Source organism: Lepisma saccharinum, chromosome 22, assembly GCF_977018435.1.
Source record: "Lepisma saccharinum chromosome 22, izLepSacc3.1, whole genome shotgun sequence".
NCBI lineage: Eukaryota > Metazoa > Arthropoda > Insecta > Zygentoma > Lepismatidae > Lepisma > Lepisma saccharinum.
Genome location: NC_139250.1, coordinates 1,065,024 through 1,087,538, shown reverse-complemented (window position 1 = coordinate 1,087,538; position 22,515 = coordinate 1,065,024). Strand labels below are relative to the sequence as shown.

General features: G+C 39.3%; 1 pseudogene; it reads right to left on the bottom strand.

The window, feature by feature from the left end:
- Nucleotides 1-12,102: 12,102 nt before the first annotated feature.
- On the bottom strand, nt 12,103-12,795 carry LOC146004585 (ubiquitin-conjugating enzyme E2 J2-like pseudogene; annotated as a pseudogene).
- Nucleotides 12,796-22,515: the final 9,720 nt, after the last annotated feature.

Below are 22,515 nucleotides of genomic sequence, written 5' to 3'. Positions count from 1 at the left end.
AGTTAAAGAATTTTAAGAATTAAATAACTTCATAAAATAAATTTAGATTGTATACACTATATTTTACAGCACTAGTCCACTTAAAGATATAATTTGTCACTGTATGAATTTACTATTATATTATGTTATACTATTATAAAAACATACTGCTCAATTGATGTATAGATATACATTATGTGCGATGTCAACATGTTGTAGATCTATTTGATAATGTACATGCACAAATGCTCCTCAGGGGTACTTTCGGTGTGAAAATTTCTAAATAAACTCAATAAACTCATCCCCATTTTCGCAAATTAACCAAAAGTGGTACAAGGCGGAGGAAAAGAAAGCAATTCAATCAATCATCTGCCTAGAATTCCTTCCAGAGCAATCACGTGAATATTCGTATCGTTTGCTTCAGCTGTTCTCTATATATTCGCAATATTTAATAGGCTTACATAGCTACGAAACTATTGCGAATCGAGACAACAGGAAAAAGTGCTAAGATTCACATGAATGCTCTAGAAGGAATTCTGAGCAGATGTAATTTTCCAGATTAGCATTTTTTTTTAGAAAGAAACACTTGGATAAGAGCTTTGCTAGCGTCGGCCAACGGTGCATCCGGCGTCTGACTGCCACACTGAAGACTCGGGTTTGATTCTCGCGTTGAGTGATTTTACCGACCATGCCGCATGCCTCTGCTTAATGGGATACCTCTTGCAGTGAGGTCCACACCTCCCATGCTCCTTCAGGGATAGCTTTACCTTCTTACCTCTGCATTTCGCTCAAATGATAGCTGTACCACATCAGCGGGTGTAAATATTTAATTGGTAAATAATTAATAAAGTTTGAGCAGTTATCGTGGAAACAAATTTAAAATGTGACCACTTGATATGTCCAAAGGTCTGGGTTCGAGTCAGGACGTGGCTGTGTCTTCCAATCGGCGTTCAACTCCAACTCCAAAGAAACAAAAGTGGGGTGCCGTCGCAGAGATGTGAAAAGGCGGATGAGGAGATCTTGGGAGCAGGATGGGGCAGGTGACGCCCTCCCTGCGTAGACTGAAGCTCTCCATATACGATGCACCAGCCGCCGTGGGTGGGCGGCGCTGGCTGTCTTCCGTCAGTCACGCCCTCCGTGTCACTGACCCCAGGGAGAGACCACTGCGCCGCCCATTCCGTTGATAAAAGGAGCGCAGTTCAGTGGTTGATCCAGACATGACACTTGGAAGGGTAGAAATTTTATCAACCAGAGAATCTATTCCACCGTTGCCAAATAAGAGCTAAATCAATTTGAAATAACCAAAAGTGTCTTTTGCGGTCACTTTATGCGCACATTGGTTGATCGGGACTGAACCATAGTCCTTGACTTCTTATAACGTCCTTCTTTTTCTTCTTCCTGTAAAAATTGGGCCAGCCCTTCCTGCACTGACGATGCACCAGTCGGTTATAGAAGGAAAGCTCGATGGAACTTCAATGTCTTCGTACTTTCTTACCTACTCTATTAATTGTATCGTTTGCTTCATTAGTCATTGTTATGTCAGAGTAGGGATATTGCTCCTTTTTTGCTTAGGCGCTGTGGTTTCGGCAGGAAGAGGGATGAGTAGGGACGTTTATCCGTGGCAACGTTTTGATTTGATTTATTTTACTTCTCTTTTCTTCCACTTTGAGCTAATCGCGAAGACAGGGATGAGAGATGATATGATGGAATTGATGAAGGGGCACTAACAATGCCTGACCGGGACTCGAACCCGGGACCCCTGGCGTCGTAGTGCGATGTGCTAACCACTCCGCCACTGAGGCCATGTAGTGTATCTCCAGCAGTAATCGAACCCGGAACTCCTTATCACAAGGCGATGGAAATGTATTTGATACAACTAAGTAAGTCAACTTCACTTCCACGTAATGCACCCTGGACTAAAGACTAACGAGGCTCTGGCGACTGGCACTATGGCCAGTATAATTTTGTGTGTGTTGTCCTGTGTTTTGTCCTTGTGTGTGCTGAGTGCCCATTTACAGCCTCAGCTTTTAACAGAAGTCAGAAGATTTTAAGATTTTAGTTATGCAACGTTAGAGTTGTTATTTGTAATGGTAAGGGGCTGGCCCCCGTATAATGTGATGGGTGCAAAATAGCCTAAGTGCTAACGCACCCAAAATTTTAATTTCAATAAATTCAATCAATCAATACAACTAAATTTGCAATCACCCAACCACCTGTCTCGATGATCTTTTACTTATTCACTCACCCACTCTCTAGCCTCCTTAAACCCGAAGGTTTATGCCTGCAACAACACAAACCTTCCGTCTGTCCCTATCGTGGACAAGATCAATCCAATCTTTTTCATCCTTACCGATTTCCTTTAGGTCCACCTCAACGTTATCCCTTCTCCTCCGTCTTGGCGTTCGTACAGGTATTTTACCATCAGGTTTCCCAACAAGAGAAGCAACGATTTATTTATTACTATATTTAATAATAAGAAAAAATAAAGATGATAATTTTGAGAAGAAATTTCATGGAGGTATATTACAAAGTGTTCTAAACTGTAGGTCTGATTCCGATTAGCTTACCTGAGCATAAAGTGGACATAAAATAGCAATTAGCGAAAGCGAGAAACTTTGTGGTCAATCTTGGACCTGAAATCCAACACCTCCTTCTTTCTTAGAGGATTGAAAGCAGTTCTTGCTCTGCAGGATACAGATTGACGGGCTTGTCCTGGAGCAGTCGAAGGGCAGGTCGACCGGTTCACTTGTTCCACCAGGAGCGATTCCCATGTCAAGAGATCTTAGAGCGATGCGTTTCCTGCATTCAGTCGGACTCGAGAAGAACTTTGAGTGCGACAGAAGAAAGACATGGCGTGTTCAGGGAATTGGAGAAAGCAAGCGGACCGCTTTTCCTCGCCATAGACGGCTTTTTACACGAATTCTGCTGTTCCACTTGCATCGAAGAGACAGCCTATATGTACTACAGTGTTGGGGCGATAAGTGTCTTAATAGCAAATGTTCAATGTTCTGCCAACGCCTTAGAGTTAGGCAACACACATAACGCCTTACAGAGAAGCGACTAATTAGGTGTCCTGTTTTTATTGCCTGTGATTGTACATACACCCTACGGCAAAAGCAGTAGTAGGCGAATTGTCCAACACCATTTTCATGGTGTCTCCTAATACTTTTAAAGGGACTTGAGTATCTATTTCTGATAAAGAAATAAACTCTTGTAGTTTTTTCCTAGTACTAGGAGAAGCTGTTTTTTGCAAAGCTTCTTGAAGCTGTTTTTTAAAGCTTTCTTCTAAGCTCTTTATATCCTTTTCTTGAATGATATTTTTTTGAAGCAAGCTCTGAGAAAATACAGTGCGGATAGATTTTCTCTCTGTAATTTTAGCGTAGAGAAGTGGTTGTGAAAAAAGAGGTTCATCGCTTTCATTATGACCATACTTACGATAACAATTCAGGTCGATAAATACATCGCATCCAAACTTAAGCCGTATTTCATTTCGGGATGTAGAAGTAGCGGGATCCGGTCACGAAAGCCAGAAAAACAGTGGCTATGGGATCCGATGTGCTGACCACGCGTCACCCAATGAAAAGCCGGTCTGGCTATGCTAAGTACCTTAGAACATTGGTTCTAACTTAGGTCATTAAATCTTACGATAACATTTAAACGTAATTTACAAACACTTAGTATATTTGCATTCTAAGAAAACCCAAATTCATCCACAAAAGAAGCTATCGAAATTACAACACCGAAAACTTGAACAAATTTATTTTTGTGAAGTTCAAACTTAACATCATCTAACCTACCTGCAAGCTTCTTGTGAAGATTTTAGTACTTGTAAAATATCAGTACTATGCCATGAAAGTGAGAGAACAGCCTGCTGTTGTCTCGGCTGGGTGAGTTGTTCATTTATAGAATGGTGTCCTCCTTTAATCCACAAGGTTGCATACTTTTCGGCAGGGAAATATTTGACGACTGGGCCATTAATGGACACGAATGATTTTTCAATTGTGTTTGTTACATGATTAAGAAATGGTATACTATGTGATTTCAATTCCATTTTCTCTGAAGGGGATAAAAGCGTCCCTGGCAGGGATGAAAATAATTTTCGGTAAATGTTTGTTATATCAGTGACACATTTCTTCATTTTTACAGAAGAAACTACTTACGGAAATGAGTTTCTGTAGCATTTTGAAAGTTCGTGGAGGTATTTCCTCAACGTAGAATGCTACACAACAAGAAATAAGCACAGCGACAACATTATGCCGTTGTTTCCATTATGTACCTGCAGATGGCACGAGTGTCGATAGTCATGCGATCTCGCCAGTGTTTCCAAACGTGCCTTTTTTTACGATTTATTTTTAACTATGCTTACCTAACCTAACCCAATCTGACCTTGCCGGAAATGGTCCGTGGGGCTATCGTGAATGGTTTTTGGGTCTATCCGCCAATGGTTTGTGATGACATAATGAACACGAAAGTAGATATTTTTCGGTTAAGAAGGTTGAAACACTGCATACCCACTCCAAATCGACAAAACACATGCACGACGCGCGATGATCCACAGCTGTGCGCGCCATATTGTATGTTCCGCAACGGAAGAAAGGAACCAAAATAATTACTCGTAATGCGAAAAATCGAAGTTATTTTGGTGTTAAAAGCATAATGGCACTTCAACTATGTTCTGCAATACACAATTGGTAAGTTAAGTACGAACCATCCGAAACACAAAATACCCGATTTTAATGTGTCTCCGATATAACAGACATTTACCTAATTTTCCTTTGCAGGGGTTAACATTTTTGTGGGGGTGATATCCCCAGCATCCTCCCCGTAAAATCGCACAATGGTATCAGTTACTATAAAGGCTTCAATGATATGACGTATTTTTAGGAATACTTGGTTAACGACTAACCTGTACATTGTAACCTAAAAACAGGATTGTTAAAGGTCGTGACTCTGCGTAATTTCACTGCACTGACAAACTGAAAACAACAGCTGACTGGGATCTCTTTGCTACTGGCGAGGGTTTTAAACCAGGATCTTTGAATTACTGCTCAGGTTTTACTCTTTGATTATTAAAAGCAAGATTTTTACAGATGCTAATAAGTCATGGAACAAGATTCATAGCTAGACCGTAAATGATCAGACCAATTGAACGGGCCATCATCTGTTAATCTACGAATCCCAAAGAGGTTAGCTTCCCTCGCCCCCGGCTGCATCTGCATGACTGATGGGGCTAATGCCTGTCCCTTCCATAACGCATGAAGGTCATTCTGCGTCTGGTAAAGGCATAAAACATGGACGTCATTCAACTGGCGCCAACGCTACCATCACAAAGAAACTCGTCCATTAAAGGAAACTCGAAGGAATTTTGGTTCCAGCAACCAAGAATGTAAAAAAAAATGATGTACTGAGAAACGGAGAAGTTTGGACTGAGCAGTTGCGTGGTGCTGTTTCCTCAATAATGTTACTTCATGTAATTATTGATTGAATTAGGTTATTTTACATCACTTTTCTGCCAGTTTTGCCTAACCGCGACGATGAGGATGAGAGATGATATGATGGAATTTTTGAACAGACACATATAGCCTAAGGAAAGACCAAGGAACAGATGGATTGACGATGTTGAAGTACATTTAAGGAATCTGAATGAGGATATGAAAGAGGGGAGAATGGAGAGGAATGGAGGTTATAGCGCAATGGAGTAAGTAAGAATGATATAGGAATATCCCTGTTCGTCTTTTCAGGTCTTAAACTGGCTAAGGAAAAGGATATAAATTTGTATATTGTCTGTAAATATATATAGTTACGGTTGAGTTACATTTTTTAGTTTTTAGCATTCCTTGAGAATGCTCAGAGTAGCCTGGTTGAGTCCTCTTGCTTACTGCGGTAGGAGCGGCATAACTAACTAACTCTCTAGCTTTCTTAAATCCGAAGGTTCATGGCTGCAGCAACACAGGCCTTCCATCTGTCCCTATCTTGAGCAAGATCTATATACTCTTTTCCATCCCTACCGATTTCCTTTAGGTCCATCTCAACGTTGTCCCTCCATCTTCGTCTTGGCCTTCCTACAGGTCTCTTACCATCTGGTTTCCCAACAAGAATCCTGTAAACTCCTCTTTCCTCTCCCATTCGCGCCACATGGCCTGCCCACCTAAGTCTTCTTGATTTAATTATTCTAATAATATCTGGACATGAATACAAATTATGTAGTTCTAAATTATGTAAACTTCTCCATTCACCTGTTTCCTCATCCCTTTTAGGTCCAAATATTTTCCTAAGGATCTTATTTTCAAATACTCTCAATTTGTGTTCCTCTTTCAATGTAAGGGACCAAATTTCACATCCATATACTACTACAGGCAAAATTACTGTTTTGTATATTTTAACTTTTAGTTTCTTAGATATTAAACGAGAAGACAAAAGTTTATGAAGAGAGAAGTAACATGCATTTTCTGAATTTATCCTGCTTTTTATTTCCTCTTTAATATAAACACTTGTTAGTAAACCTGATTGGTGTTACCTGATCCAAAGAAAGGCTGCATGGTGATTCCCCCATATTAGTGGAATCCTTGTATAAATAAAAATAAATCATGCTCCATGATAACTTAATTCCAGTCTTGCAGAATCACCAATGTGGGTCACCAGAACAAGCACGAAAGGGATTCAATCCATTTCGGCTCTTGTTCCGTTCGCGCGTAGTACGTTGTTGCTTTCGCGCTTATTGTGGTGTTCAATTTTGGTTTCGGAATTAATCCGTTTCGCTGTATTTCCTTTCGCGTTTATTCCATTAGCGCTTGTTCGTTTCCCTTTTCATCCTGTTACGTTTCGCGGTTGTGCCTTTTCGCGCTTATTCCACCACCCACCAACGTTACTGCAACCTTGCTCATTCTTCAATATAATTTAACGTTAGCCCTCCTCCCCCACGCTAGACTCTATAACGTTAGTTACCAGCTACAGACAATTTTGTACCTCCACAAGGTGACTACCGGCGCCGGGTACTACAACTCCCACCCGCAACTATTGCTTTGCCTGACTACACTGCTCGAAACGAAGATCTTACCTTGCAAGGCCATACCAGCCCCGGCCCAACCCAAGCTCAACTTGAGACTATTTACCATTACAAGATCAACCTCAATGCTGACTAGCCCCGGCCCGATGCCTCCCAAACACAAGCTCAACTTTGTTCGGCTACTTTGTTTCTGCAAGATCTTCACCTTGCGTGACGCGGTAGGCACGATCGAAGTTGAACTTGCACGGCTAGTAGCCGGCCTCTTAACCCCCCCACCCTTAAGGTAAAAGTCTTGAACGGCGTAAAAGCCAAACTCCCACTCGCCAGGAAGCCAAACTCTCACTCGCCAGGAAGCCGAACTTGAGTGACTGGATGGCCCGAAACACAAGGTAAAAGCTTGTTGGACTCGGTAGCCCCACCCCCACCTGATACAAAACAATCTTGCATGGCTAGCCTCCTCAACAAGATCAAGCTTGAAGGCGACTGTCCCCGGGCCGATGTGGCGAAGTGGTTATCGTACGGCGCCAGTAAACCTAGGTTCATTCCTTTGCAGGGAAGATTCCTGTGTTTCATCCATATTTCTAGTTATCATATTTGTCGCAATTTTAACGTAGAAATACAAAACTATCTAAAATTGTTACAACTATCATGGACCATGCGTCCCATCCTCGAGATAATCTGTTTGACTACTTATATCCCTCCCTCTCCTCCAAAAGGCTATATAGAAGAAAACCAAAACTCTGAATTATAGCCCAGACAATATGGAATATGTTTATGTTCAAATATATACCAGCCCAAGTTATTTGTGTACAGGTAAGTCCATCAGGCATGTTGGAAAAACGTCATGACTTTAAATAATTATTACTTGAAACGCTGAAATTATAGTTCATACATTCAGGGGACTACGAGGCCGGTATGAGCCGATATGGCATACTGGTATTAAATTAAGATGCCGAAAAGTAAACCGGGAGTACATTCTTAAAATTGGCACTTATATATTGGAGCTGATCGCACAATTAGCTATACGCAATGGCCATTTCTCTCTCTGTCTCTGCCTCTCTCTATATTTTTCTTCCACCTCTTAGTTGTACCGTACAGCCAGCACTCTGCACTTCCCGTTCACTGCCGAGCTCTCCTTGTCCATCATACATCATGAGAAACGCAACAATATTGCCGATAATGTGCTAAAAAGTTCTAAAGTGAACCAAATAGAATTAACATACTCGATCAAAAAGACACAGAATCAACCTATAACGTGTTTACAATTGTATATAATATTGGTAGAAAAGACGGCCTTTTTACAGATTTACCACATGGCATAAGTTACAATAAATCAACTAATGTATCAGTTGACAAGAAAAGTCACAGTGATCATGCATGTTAATTTTGTTGCTGATTTTTGTGGTCTTAGGAACTTCTGTAGTAGTGAGTGTCTAATACATTATTAGTTATTACAATTCATGAGTGGCACAAATAAGGAAGGAGTGCAATTTGTGGTGATAAAAGAGAGAGAATGAGAATCGATGTATAATTTAAGAAATCACACAAAAAAGATTGTATGAAAAGACAGGCTGTGCATACGAGCATACCGGCAGTAATTTATTTCCAATTCGGCCACTGCTTACTGTACGAGAAACTTTGGCATAAGAAGGTAACTGTTCGCACCATCTGCTTGACGGTGCTACTCAATCAAGCATTGACTTTCCACACGTAATTCAGTCACCCTATTATTGATCTGTGACCAGCCCATGATGATCTTACGTTCAGACAAAGGTTAAGTTAGATCTGACAAAAAGTTAAAGCTGGTGTTCCTCTTCTTTTTTTAGTTCGGAGCAAAGATTTTACACGATTTCCACCTACCACGATACTCGATGTAGTAATAGTTACATGAAATAGGCAAGTTGTACCAACAGAAGTAAATCAACTTCAGGTTTTCCGCCACTCTAGATACATCAAGTTTATTGGTGAAATTTATAGAAATAGGGGCTCGTCCTGGATATTAAACGATAATTAGATGTCATCACGTGGAATCCGTCGACTTTCCGAAATATAATTTTAAGTTTTATGACATTAAATTATCAATTTGTGCATTATCTTGCCACTCATAGAACTCTCAATGCGTACAAATTCTTAGGGTCCTAGAGCTACGCCGGAATTTGATCTATACTAACACATTTACATTTTATACGGTGCATTGTAATTGTACATATTGGTTCGAATGTCTTGTTACCCCTCAGGTGTTATCACAGTGAAACAAATTAAATTTGTTCTCTGCTTTCAGATGGCTGACACAAGCAATTATATGGTGTGGAAAAACGTTTAGTTGCGCGCACATGGACATGAACGTCCACAGACTGATAAAGCAACAAGAGAAGTGGAATGTGACATAAAATAAACAACTAAACTTGATAAGGCTTGTCTGTAAATCTAGCACAAGATATATATATTTTTTGTCACGAAAATGGTGGAAGTCATATATCCTCATAGTCACGATTAACCCAAGATTTAGTAAAACAACGCAGAATAACGGAATAACGAAAATGGAAATATCTGTATATTAATTTTACATTGTGCTTTGTTAATTGCACAGTCTACCTAAATTATGCTATGTGAAACATGTCTAAGGTTACCTGCAACGACCCTTGTACACAATGCTTGCTGACTGATTTTGAATAAGAACTATTTAAGTCATCATACTTTTCATTCAATAGGTGTGGAAACTGACACTTTAACCACTCAAAATATCGAAATCGGTCTATAAGTTGTGTTCAGTTAACAACATTGCACCACCACTGTTGAGTATGTAGTGAACGTACTAACCTATTGGAAATTTTATATACTAGCACGTATTGTTGCTAATAGTACATTTCCTAGAAACAGAGAATAATGTTAATTGTTTCCCATTGTATTATTTTATCACACATGTGCATTTTATAATGAATTTAATATAACAATAAATCCATTGACATTTTGCTTGTGTTGAAAGTTCCAATTTATTTAGTTGTTACTAAGCTAATTGGTTTCCCAAGTACAGTTTGCTTGTTACTACAATAAATATCAATTGTATCGTTTTTCTATGTTGTATTGCTTTCTGCCAGTGGCTTAGTTTTAAAAAAATAAATTGTCATTCTCACTTTTAAGACTATGTGGCGCCAAATTGTAGATTCAATAGTGACTAAAATGGTTAAGCCAGAAACTTAGGTGGGCGTAATGTGTACTTAGTTAAGGAAAACTGACTTCGAAGTCAACATTTGGAAATAGAAAACTAGTCTTAAAGGATGTGCTGCCAAAAGGCCTCCTTATCAACCACCAGAATATCCTGAACAATCCTGTGACATGTTGCCATTTTCCATCAGTGCTGTTTTCGGCCATAACTCTTAAACCAATCAACATTGATATTCAGACTTTGTCAAATACTTGCTTACATTTATCAAGAGTAAAATGTTGTCTACGGGTAGGCACTTTCTCTAATTATTTTTATTCCAGAATGAAATTTTGCACAGAAAATGTATGGAAAAAAGTTCTAACAAAAGTTAATATTTCCCAAGCTTTAAAAAGATTGATCTAAATATAGTTTCAAATAAAAGATTAATTATGAGTTAATGAAAATTAATGAATTTTTTAGATAGACACCAATAAAATGAATAGCAGCTCTCTTGTAATTCATGCATGCAATACGTTCTACGAATTTTAGCTATGTAGAATAAAGTAACTGTAATGTTTTCAAAAGAAGTATCCCGAAGTTGTGAACAAATCGTATGCAATAACCTTTTTGGACATTAAGTATAAAATTTAATTTCGGGCGAAGCGAGCAATAAATATCTTGAATGACAGTAATTTTAATTTTCGTTTGCTACGAATACTTTCAAGTAGCAGTTGAATTCTACGACGTCTATTCTTTTACAACTTTTTCTCTTATTTCTTATTGATTGAATTAGTTTATTTTACGTCATCTTTCTGACACTTTTAGGTAATCGCGACGAGGCATTTCATTTATTCCTCAGGCTAAATCATTTTACAATCGTGTTTTTTTCTGAATAGGTTAAGGATATTGCTGAAAGTTTAGTTAAGTAAAGCTGAAACGTTTCAAAATAAGGTTGTTTTTTTTTGTATTGAAATAAAATAGTAAATGTTAAAGTCGACACATTTTACACACTAGATTTCTCGTGCTCGTTAATAAAACTCGACCATTTATATACCAATTCAGCAACATGAGGAAATAATGCATTTACTTAAATAACTATTACTCCCGTGTCACTACTTTTGCGTGGTATTATTCAATTTTGAAAAACAAAATTGCTGTTTTCAAATAATTTAGACTGTCTTTGAGCTTTTAGTCCATTTTATGCACAGAGGTGCCAATCAGGACTCTAACTTATAACCTTGATTACAAGGCGACGACGTTACCACTACACCATCGGCGAGACCTCATTTAGATTGCAATAGCAAACTGTGCCATTATGCTTTTTACACGAAAACAAACACTTTTCTACTAAAATAACGCATTTTTCTAAGTGCTACCGAACGCACGTAACGGTGCGATATCGCTTACTTTTTAGCTGACGGATAGCCCCACGAACCATTCCGATAAGGTTAGGTTCGGTTTTGTTAGGTTAGGCAAGCATAGTTTTTTAAAAAAAAGAGGTTGGAAACACTGACATGATTTCCCGGTCAAATATATACCTCGATGAAAGAAAATACCTCGACTAACGTTGGAAACCTTAGAGAAACTCATTTCCGTAAGTCGTTTCTTAAGTAAAAATGAAGAAATCTCCGATGTATGAAACTGTTACCACAATTACTATCAAGAAATTATTGTCACATATATTTTTAGAAAATCTACACAATGTTTGCATGTAGTAGGTATTAGCCTACGTGAGCATGAAGTGGACAAACAGTACATAAATATGGCTGTAAACCTAGAGCCAAAAAAAAATCCAATATGCCAAGTAGACGATCATAAGTTGAAATAATATAAAAAAATATTGAAGTCTTCAAAAAATATATTTTGGCAGTCCATTATTGTCATATGGAAGACAACACCATAACAAATTTGATATTTTTTGCCTTAGCAATATACTGGATTCGTCAACCAGATACTTTCCCCTAACATACTGTTATTTCAGTCTTGGGAGCTTTTTGTTCTTATCTTCCTCTTTGCACTGCCTCTTCGTTGCATACTTTATCCTGACATTCATATGACTTGTCTTCTCATTTTTGTTCAAGTGACGATGCTCCTGTTGCCCGATACGTGGCACTTTTTGGTGCTGATCATCCTTCGTGTGTTCCTTCTCGTCGTTATTCAGTGCTTCCTTGAAATATTTCACCCGTTCTTCGCACTCGGATACTAGGTATGGAAAAGTTGCAACAAACGTGGCATCCCTGAGGTTAAATGCCCAACTCTCCTTGGCCAGTGCACGTTTCGTGTCGGTGGTTGTATTCAGGGTGCCCGTTCCAAACCCCCCTTCAACCATAGCGCTCAGGAATCCCAAAATCATGGTCCGGATGTTCCATGACGCCCTCCACTGCTCTGGGTGGAAATCGGTGAATGATAAACATAGTGGTTTGTTCACCTGGAATCTTCCGTTGGGCGTAAGTATCTGGAGAGATGGCGGCTTCTTCGGGTACTCAGGAGGGAATCTGAAAAGTCCTTGATATACTCCTGTTTCGAAAGGGGAATCCTGGGGGCCTCGTACTGCAAATCTGCATTCTAGAAAGTTTTGGGGATTGAACTCGACGTTCATTCCAGGTTCAGGCTCCTTTCTCAACATCAAATATTCCTTCTTAAGCCTATAATTTCCCATTGCCATTGTCACAGCGCTACAATTTCAAACTTTGTAATACATAATCACTGCTTCTAACTAAAGAAAAGATGGCGACTGGAAGCGTTAGAAATAACTTAATGTTGCGTAGTTACTGCTAAACAAATGCAAAGAGTGTCAAGAATAATCTGTAGGGAAGGATCTTTAAGTATCATGTGGAAATCACTAGCGCCGCCATACGGTTGGATAGTAACTCTGGCGGACTAGGTAGTACAATTTGAGACCGCGCATAAACTGATTAACGTAACATAATTATTCAAAGGGTTTCTCAATGTTAGTATGGTGACCGCATGGACTACTTCCCGATAGCGCTGTGGCCAGAACTATCGCTTTTGTAATCAAGTGATTAATTACCTTTGAAAACATTAAACACAGTCAGTGGTTCGACTTGGGACTTCGGATCCAACCAAACATTTGTCTCACAATTGATATGTGTAGGCGAAATGCAACTTACATTGCCTACATGGAATAAATTACAATAACAGACTAGTATCATTATCTTTACTAGAATACAATTTGTTGTTAGCATTTTTCCCCACTTTAAATAAAATCACATGTGTATGTACGTAAGTTGTATATAATCAGCACACGAATGCATTCGTATATACAATACTTACTCTCACTTACATCATTTCATTCCTCTATCTCCTTTTATGAAAATAGATTTTAACCAGTGGCGTGCCCAAGGGGGGGGGGGTTGGTGGGGGGTTATAACCTCCCCTTTGGCCCAGTATTCCTTAAAAAAGAACGTCAAATGTAGGAAAAAATGACAAAATGAGGGATGACTATCAAAAATAGTGAACGTAACCCCCTCCTTTCGAAAATCCTGGGCACGCCACTAATTTTAACTGTGTAAGAAATGCAAGCAGTGTATTTCTAATGCGGATGTTTGTAACAACGAGGTTCAACATATTTGAAAAAGTATATTACTTATAGCTTATATTTTGTACAAAATCTTATTTTGTCGTTGATAATTTGGACAATTCGAGATATGTTAAACATTTTCCCTTGAATTAGCAATATAAAAATGGCACATTAAATTGAACCAATATATGCTCATCTTACACTTCTTAGATTCGAAAAAAATCTGTTGTATCTATATTGACATTGCTTTTTATCGGGTATCAATAATTCTTTTTAAAAATAATTTAGACGAGCTGATTTACGTAGCACTGTGGAATTATTTGTTGTGAAATGTGAAATACAATTGTTTAGCTTGTTGTAATGTGTTCAAGTATGATTGCAAGAACTGATCGTATGTTATAATTTCGTTACTGGTTAAAGAAATGAAAAGCTTGAAGTTAAGCCACAGTGGACATTCAATGTAACTTTATGTTCTTACAAAAAAGCACAGAAATTTATCACCAGATTGTAAATAGGTTTAAATATCCTCACACAAACCTAGGTAAGCATTTTTATTTTCTTTATTGATTGTGGACTTTTTATGTCTGCACCAGTTTAACAGATTTATGATGGATTCGTGCATACATATAATATGTATACCTTACTTTTCTAGTCAACAATTAAGCTATTTCATAACACGTTTATAACATTATTTATGACTTGGTGAATTTCTTTGTGAGAGTATTGATCAAGGCCGCAGGGTTTTTTCTCGGGTGGGAGGGGGGCAGCATGCAAAGAGTGGGGTGATGCTGTCTCCCAGTTAAGAGAATCCTCATAAAACATCACATATCAGAGACCACTTAATCTACTGTTTTTCATGGGACCTCTCGTCCATATTTTCACGCTAAAATTTTACCATTCGAATTATATGAAGTATTTTTAGATATCTCGGCAGGGAAAGGGGGAAGGGGTTCTTCTTGTAAAGGCGAGCTGGAAAGTTCTGTAAGTACACTAATGAATTTCACATACAGGCTGAATCAGTTGTAATTAAACCTCATTCCAGCTTCTTCTCTTGTTCGAAAAGCAATGCTTGCATGCGAAATGTTCTCCAGTATGAAAAGACAGATTTGAAGGCAAGGGGGAAATTGTGAATTCTACAGAATTATCACAATAAAATGCCGCTCCTGTTTTTCCTGACGGTGATTTTGAAGCATCTGCGTACATGGTGATATTCGTTTTATAATGTAAATTGGATGATCTCTTGATACACATTATTATTCTCTGAGAATGTTTGAGATTGTTGAATTGACCTCGTCCTTCGCCTGTTGTCTTAGAAGCAGAAGGCCAATAGCAGGAGCAACTAGACTTGTTTACGCGTTGGAAGAGCTTCTAATTCCGTTTTGTTTAGCTGATCAAAACGTCATCTGTCACTTGGAGCTTCGTTGACGCTCTGCGCTGGTTCGTAAAGCGAGATGCGCCGGCAGCCATTGTAGAGCGATTCGCTTATATCGTCAAAATAGTCAAACAAAGAACCGAAGCACTGAACCATACGTCAAGTCATCAAGGATCTAAGATGCCCTGATAGCCAATAATGTCTCTCCTGGCGGTTTGAAGGAAAAGGACTTGTAGATCCCACAAAATTACGACGAGCCGCGGGAGAGACATCCTTTGGCGCCTGTCTCCCTTAAGAAAGAAAAAAGAACCCTCTATGTTTCTATCCTCACTGTTTTCCCACATTGTGGCGTTGAAACACGGAATGCACGTAAACATGCTATCGGACGTGTATGCTCAAACTTGGGAGAGACTTCATCTGCTGTGATTTCCTTTCCAGCAGCTCTGTTCAGAGGCGTCGGTCTCTCTGGCACCAGTTCAACAGCACCGTTAATTTCCACCGAACATGATCAATTTTCCGTACGGACACACGCGGGCAGCACTTGCATAATTAAATGGAACATGTGAAACGGCGCAACGCTCTCGTACCAACGAGTTTGATAATGTGACATGAACCAATTAAGCTCGTTGAATAATTTGATTTCCGAGTGCCAATCCTCAAATGTCGATCGTTGAGTTGATACGCACGCCACCAAATTTCTATGTCGACATTTTCGATATTATTTCAAGTCGCAGCCGCTTCCAGGTTTTGTGAGCACGACGCACGTGAAAGCAGGTCCGTAGCTAGAATTAAACTCCAGGGGAAGCTCACAGGTAATCAGGAGGGGCTTTGTAAACCAACTCTATTTTTCAAAAGTTTGACAGTATTAAATGAAAGTAAATTATGTGTGTGTGTGTGTGTGTGTGTGTGAAGGGGGGAAACAGGGGGTCATTTTAGAAACATCATACAAATACTACATTTTTTTCTATATCTTTTAAAATATCCCTTGAAGTGTCAATTGACTGCTACTGAAATCATCCCTTACTTACTACACACTCCATACTACTTTTGATGATACAGATATTTATATCACACAAGAGAAAATGACAGTATTCAGTCATAGTGCCTAGCCTACATTCCACCCCCGAGTCGAAACAATAAAACTCCCCTTCGTTCTATGTTGACCTTTGACGCAGATACTGAGGGGATTTGCATGATGACGTGTCAAAGTTACAGGTTTCTGTCTAAACGGGGGGTCGCAAGTCGCAACAGGGGCAGCGAAGGCACAGATACAGAAGCTCCCCTATGAAGGAACTTTCTAAAGCCTAGAGAAAATAATATTCTATATAATTATCGCTATTTAGACTTCTTATAAACAAGAAGAACGAATGTAATAGCTGTTGTTCATGCTCTGTGAATTTATCCTTCACCAAAGTTGTGAGCAAACTAATATCTGCTGTCTACATTTTCACTTTTCGATGCAAACAAATTACACAAAATAGTTTTACCTAATGTCAAGGGGGCTGACAGCCTGACTACGGACCTGCGTGAAAGGCGAGTGTGTAACCTCACAAGAGGCTTGCTTGTTTCTATAATTCTCAACGTCACTATGATTCTGTAATGAAGTGGGTCCAAAGGTACGTTTTCCCGCTTTTCTGGTGCAAATTCCTCGTTCTCTCCTTTCTGTCCTATGAAAATTAGGACTGTCAAAACCACTATCAGATTGTTTTGCTTTTTCCTGGACGCTTCTTACTCATTCGCGTTTTGTGTAAAATAAAGTGTGTGAACGTGGTGATGGGTAACTTTCCCGGTATTTTATTTGCAACTAACTATACACTCAGCTGCTGGACAATTTGTTCATGTCAGTGGCGAAGTAGTATGAGAAATACGCTACAGGCCAGAGGCCCCCAGGTTAAAGTCATTTCATTTAACCAGTTTCTTCTTCATTCTCGTCGTCGCAATTAACCCAGGAGGTAGAACAGCGATATTAAATAACCAAATTGAGAAACAGAAAGATCTGCTTTGTCTTTTTGTTAATGGAATGTTTATGCCTAGCAGAGGTTACTTACGTACTCCATGTATTGGAGTTTTCCTTTAGATTGCTAAACCTCACGTTACGAGAAACAAAGTTAATGTAACGTAGTGATGGCCAATTTGTTCTTCTCTTATCTTTGCAGCCTACCGTACATGATAAAGAAAAAAACCTTTGAACAGAACGCTAAAATGTAGCTTGTTTCCTTCGGAGACCAGAGTACATCTGAAAACCGAATAGAGTAATTTAATTTCGTTCTGGTGTTATCACGTGACGGATCTTGGCCAAAGCTCATGACCTGTTTTGTTCTAGACGAGCCGCAAAAAAAATTCTACCAGGAAGAAAAATGCTGAAGATCGACACGCGATATCTTGCCCTTAAGCATGTTAACATCTGCTGTCGTAAGTAAAGGCGTGACAGCCGCACGAAAGCAGCGCTCCGACGGCGAAAATTGTAACCAGTTATTAGTGTTGAATTCCTTGAAAGCAAAAGTTGTAATTCACAGCGATGCATGTGCCTGTTTATTTTTAACTAGGCAGGAAATTCCACACTACAATGCAATCCACATGTCTTCGTGGTTCTTATTTTTTAAGGGTTTGGACTTACCTAACATGAAATCTAATCAGCTATATGTACAGTGGGATCCATGAGTATGTTCCATTACCATGTTCGTGCACATTATTTGACCCAATAAGAGCAGTTGACAACTTCTAGCTTCTACACCAGTGGCGCGTCAAGTATCTGAGCGCTCAGTGAGCAACGTGATCGCTCAGCTACTTGACGGCCAAATAGGCGTTCCTCCGCGAGCGCTGCTCAGTTCATCGCTGAGCGAACTTGAACCTTGCTCGCCACAGGTTTGAGCCACAGAAAATAGCGTTTTCGTGTTTCGATCTCGTGAGGCAAAGGGAAGATGAGGAAAATTGTATGAGGATGGCGGTGCCGGGGTGGCTAGCCGCGAGTGGCGGGCCACCAATGAGGAAATATTTAGGCCCAGTCTGCTGCCAGGCACGTGTCAGCAGTAAGAATAAGCTTCAAATTTGCTCCTGCCACGTAATGGACATTTCCACTTTAACATGAAAAACGTTTTAAATCCATTCATTTTACAGATAATGACACAAACATGAGATGTGCAAAATATCTCGGCGATATTTGTTTTGGTTCTCGAGAAACACGCCTTCAAACACCGCTGAAATTCACCTCCTACGTCACGGATTTGAAAACGTCCTCTCCACAGACACGAGGTCCTCTGACGTCATCACTTAGAAATGTGTGCAGGCAGGGCTTCTGCTCGTCCCTTCAACTTAGCATGAGCCGCGGAAGCGACAGCAAAGTCACTTGTTGGGGAGCAGGGGGTGCTGGACCCGACAAAGTTGTGTGTATGTAGTCACGAAGTCACGCTAGTATTGATACTTTTCTGTTCATCTTGTGTCGCCGCGTTTTTAAAAACCAAATATCTTTAAGATGACTCGAGGGGGAAGAAATAACTGATTTGACAGTCTCAATGCAGTTTCTTATCGCAAAAATTCCGAAACTATCAGGAACTTGCAGACATTTGGTCTGCAGTCCTATCTGGTGTGTGGAATTACGTAATTTCCTTCCCGTCCTACGTCTCTAATTTAAGAGAATAAAATAAGTCCGAAGAACTCTGGCAACTCTGGTAATTTTACTGAACCAAAGGGTTTGGACCCGTTGAACCCCCCTTAAATACGCCCTTGGTCATACACATTATTTCCTTGTAATAATTATACATAAACTAAGTATTAATATATGTACTGTGCAACTGATGTAATCTTCTCAGTGTATTTTATCTTAATTGAACAAAAATATTTGATCATAACTTGCGCAGCAGAAATGAAACACAAACTGAAATTGCTTTATGGAAAATAAAGTAAAATAGGCTTTATAAATAAAGTGAAGAATGTGAAAATTCTTGTTTTGCACTACATAGGTTACGGTAAATTTCGATAAATATAAGTTTAAAATATATATATATATTTTTGAAAGTTTGGTCAGCAACCAATTTTACAAGCAATATTTTTCGCATGACCTGAGAACACGCACGCAGCAGAACCCTTTCATTTATCTTGCACGTGAGCAGCACGGATATTTCATGGAAGAATGATCATTACAAAGCATAGCTTTTCTTTCCACTATCGCTCCTTCTTCCATTATTTATTTATTTAATAGAAGATTCCAAAACAGCGTTAGCCATTTTACATTGGAACGATTTTATAGAACATAAGGACAAAACAAAATAATGACATAATACAACAAAAATAATAACATAGAAAAATTACTTGTGGTTAAGAGACTTACATATTTTTAGTTAACTTTCTTCTAAAACGGTCCAAATTTTCAAAAATGTCTATTTGGCTTCCTAGATTATTATATTCACTGGGCAGTCTATGGAATAGAGAGCGCTGGATGAGGCACAATCTCGGCTTCTGAGAAGCAAAAAGTTGAGTGCTTCTTGTTGAGCGGATAGGCACACGAAAGTGAATTTCCTGAAGAAGGCGGTCACTTCTGATGTTGCCATTCACTATTATATGTAGAAATATATGGTCAGCCAGTCTATGTCTCTCTTGAGGAGTTTGGATATTTATCATTTGCAGGAGGATGGACTTTTGCAAATGTTTTGTGGACGGAATTCGGTGTCGAACAATGGCCAGGAATAAATTTAGGACGGAATTTAGTCTATCTGAATTTGAGGGGCATTCCATAGACCAGATCGGAAAACAGTATTCAATTTTAGGTGACACAAAAGATTTGTAAAAGGTGCTGAGGGCAGTCAAGTTGTTTATTTCCGTGAAACGATAGAGAAGACCCAGCATACGCATTAAACCCCTTGTAACTGTAGAGATGTGCTCAGAAAAGGAAAGCTTCTCGTCAAATATGACGCCCAGGTCCTTTTGTGCGGCAAATCTGTACAGATTTGTAAAACTGCTGCACATGTTCGCTCTCCGTGGGATACCCGCAGTAAACCGGACGCTCGAAGCAGACGACAAACGAGCTCTCTCTGAGTAGTGACGTATTAACATGGCGGCGGCGTGTTTTCAGCGCAACGCTAGCCTCGCAACTTTGGAAGGCTCGTTTTTTGCACTGAACGCATAGAAACGCGAGAACTTGCAGGGGTCATTTTTCCAGGGTGTAGTTTTTAAAATTGTTGTAAAAAAAATGAGTGGAAATGTCCATTCGTCTGCTAAGAGGATGTTACAAATCTTAAGAACAGGTTGAGACGAGAGAAATGCAAGTTTATGATTAGTGGGAATGAATGTGCAGGTAATTTAGAACCTTTTTCTTTAGAAAGCATTTAGACATATAATTTTAATGCTAACAGAACCTAACCTAACTACGAGAGCATTTAAATGCTAAGGGACATAATCTTAAAACATTTTTGTGAAAGTAATCGCTACAACTTCACAGTATGTGTTACAGACGTAATTGCATACATAGCATGATGAAATCACGATAAGACAAAGACCGAGTCTGCTGCCACGCGCATCTTTTTTGAGTTTCCAGCAGAAAACGAACATGGCACAGACACTACGAAAATACAAACACAAAGTAAACTCTTCTCGACAGAAGTGGTGACTATTTTCGATAGGATCTGGTAAAGCTGACTTCGCTCCAGTGTTGCCAGGTCTACTGATTTCGCAGGAGATTTCCTGATTTTCAGCACGGTCTACTGATCTGACAAGTTTCAGGAAAATGGGGAAATCTCCTGATTTTATCCTTCCTTAAATATTTATAATGAACAATTATGTTTAAAAAATCGAAAGTTGATTTAAAATTTACATATTCAGCTGATGGAATGCAAAGACCCATGAATATTCCGCAGAGAGAGAGAGAGAGAGAGAGAGAGAGGTGGGGGAGGATGGTCATACCAGGTTTGATGATACTGGGAAAGACGCGCGGCTTCTTGAGCCCTTTGTGCATTGGGAAATATGATCTGTGATTGGGAACTCCAAGGTGGGTGTCCTAACTTTCCCCATCTGGTGAGGTTTTGTCAAAGGGGAGGCAACGGGAAACTGGTTACAACTAAATACCAATGTTGCCACCCACACATACGAACAAGTATTCAGTTTTATGGTAATGTTTATTGCAAATGCTAGATACAGGTTCAGGTTTTTAACTCTGATAAAAAAGGGAGTCCATATTACGAATGCAGCTAAAGGTTATGGTTACAAAAGCTCTTAGTAAACTGTCGATTGATTGGTTTGGTTTATTTTACTTCGCATTTCTGCCACTTTTGGCTAATCGCGAAGACGAGGATGAGTAATGATATGATAAAATTGATGAAGGGACAACCATGCCCAGGCCGAGATTCGATCGCAAGACGGGATCCCTGATCTCATACAGCTGTGCTAACCACTCAGCCACGGAGGTTTGCTTAGTAAACTGCTGTTGCATACTTATACTACAGTTATACGTAGGAGTTTTATTTTTCTTACTCATCTCTTAACTTAGAAATAATAGTTCGTGTTTTTATAGCATTGTTTTTTAAGCTATTTCTGAGCGTAACTACTACTACAATTGGTCTTATGTCCCTTTATACTCAATCAATACTGTGGCGGTAGAAATTCTCTTTCCCGATTTTATACCAGGTAATCCTCGAATGCAAAAAGCTGATTTAATTAACATTTACATTGTCTGGAGTGACTGGGAAAAAAGTTGAAGAAAAAACCTGCGACTTGTCTGTAACTGGGTCCCGGGTTCGATTACCAGACTGGGCATGGGTTCTCTTTGTGAGTGTCCCTTCGTCAATTTCATATTTGCGATTAGACAAATGTGGCAGATGCGAAGTAAAATAAATCAAATCAATCAATCAATCTGTCTAATACTGGTTGGTTACCTTCCGAGATTGAAACAAAAGTTTTAATTCAAGGATATTTCGGGGGTTAAGGCATTATAGCCCTTCTCCATTACCGTTAATGCGAGTATGCTTTGAATGTGTTGTTAAAAAAAGTGTGGGCTTTCTTACATCCTGTAACTTTGGCTAGTTTTAAATGTAAGGTGTTATCAGGTATAGTATTTAAAAAACATATCCTCGAATGCGTAGTGGCTGAAGCTCTAGTCTTAGTTAACACAAAAATCACGAAATCTTTCCATAAACTTTTAATCGCCAAGTACATAAATCCACGCACAGTCACTACAATTTATTTTAGAATATTTGTGAGAGATGGACAGAAAATCGAGGTCGGATTTTCTCCAGTAATGTCACTGGTTTTCGCAATGTGTAGGGGCAGTGCCGGCTATTAGGGGAGGCAATTCTTGCACCACCCTCAGCTTTGGCACCGGATCATCCCCACTGGTTTGGGGAAACTGTACTTTTACCTCAGGTGAATTAAGGGGGTGTGGTTATCGTACCCTTGAAGTGCTAATTCATAATAAAATTTGTATTAACATAACAGTAATAAATTTATCTTTTGACATCCAAAAATTAATAATTAACGTTCAATAA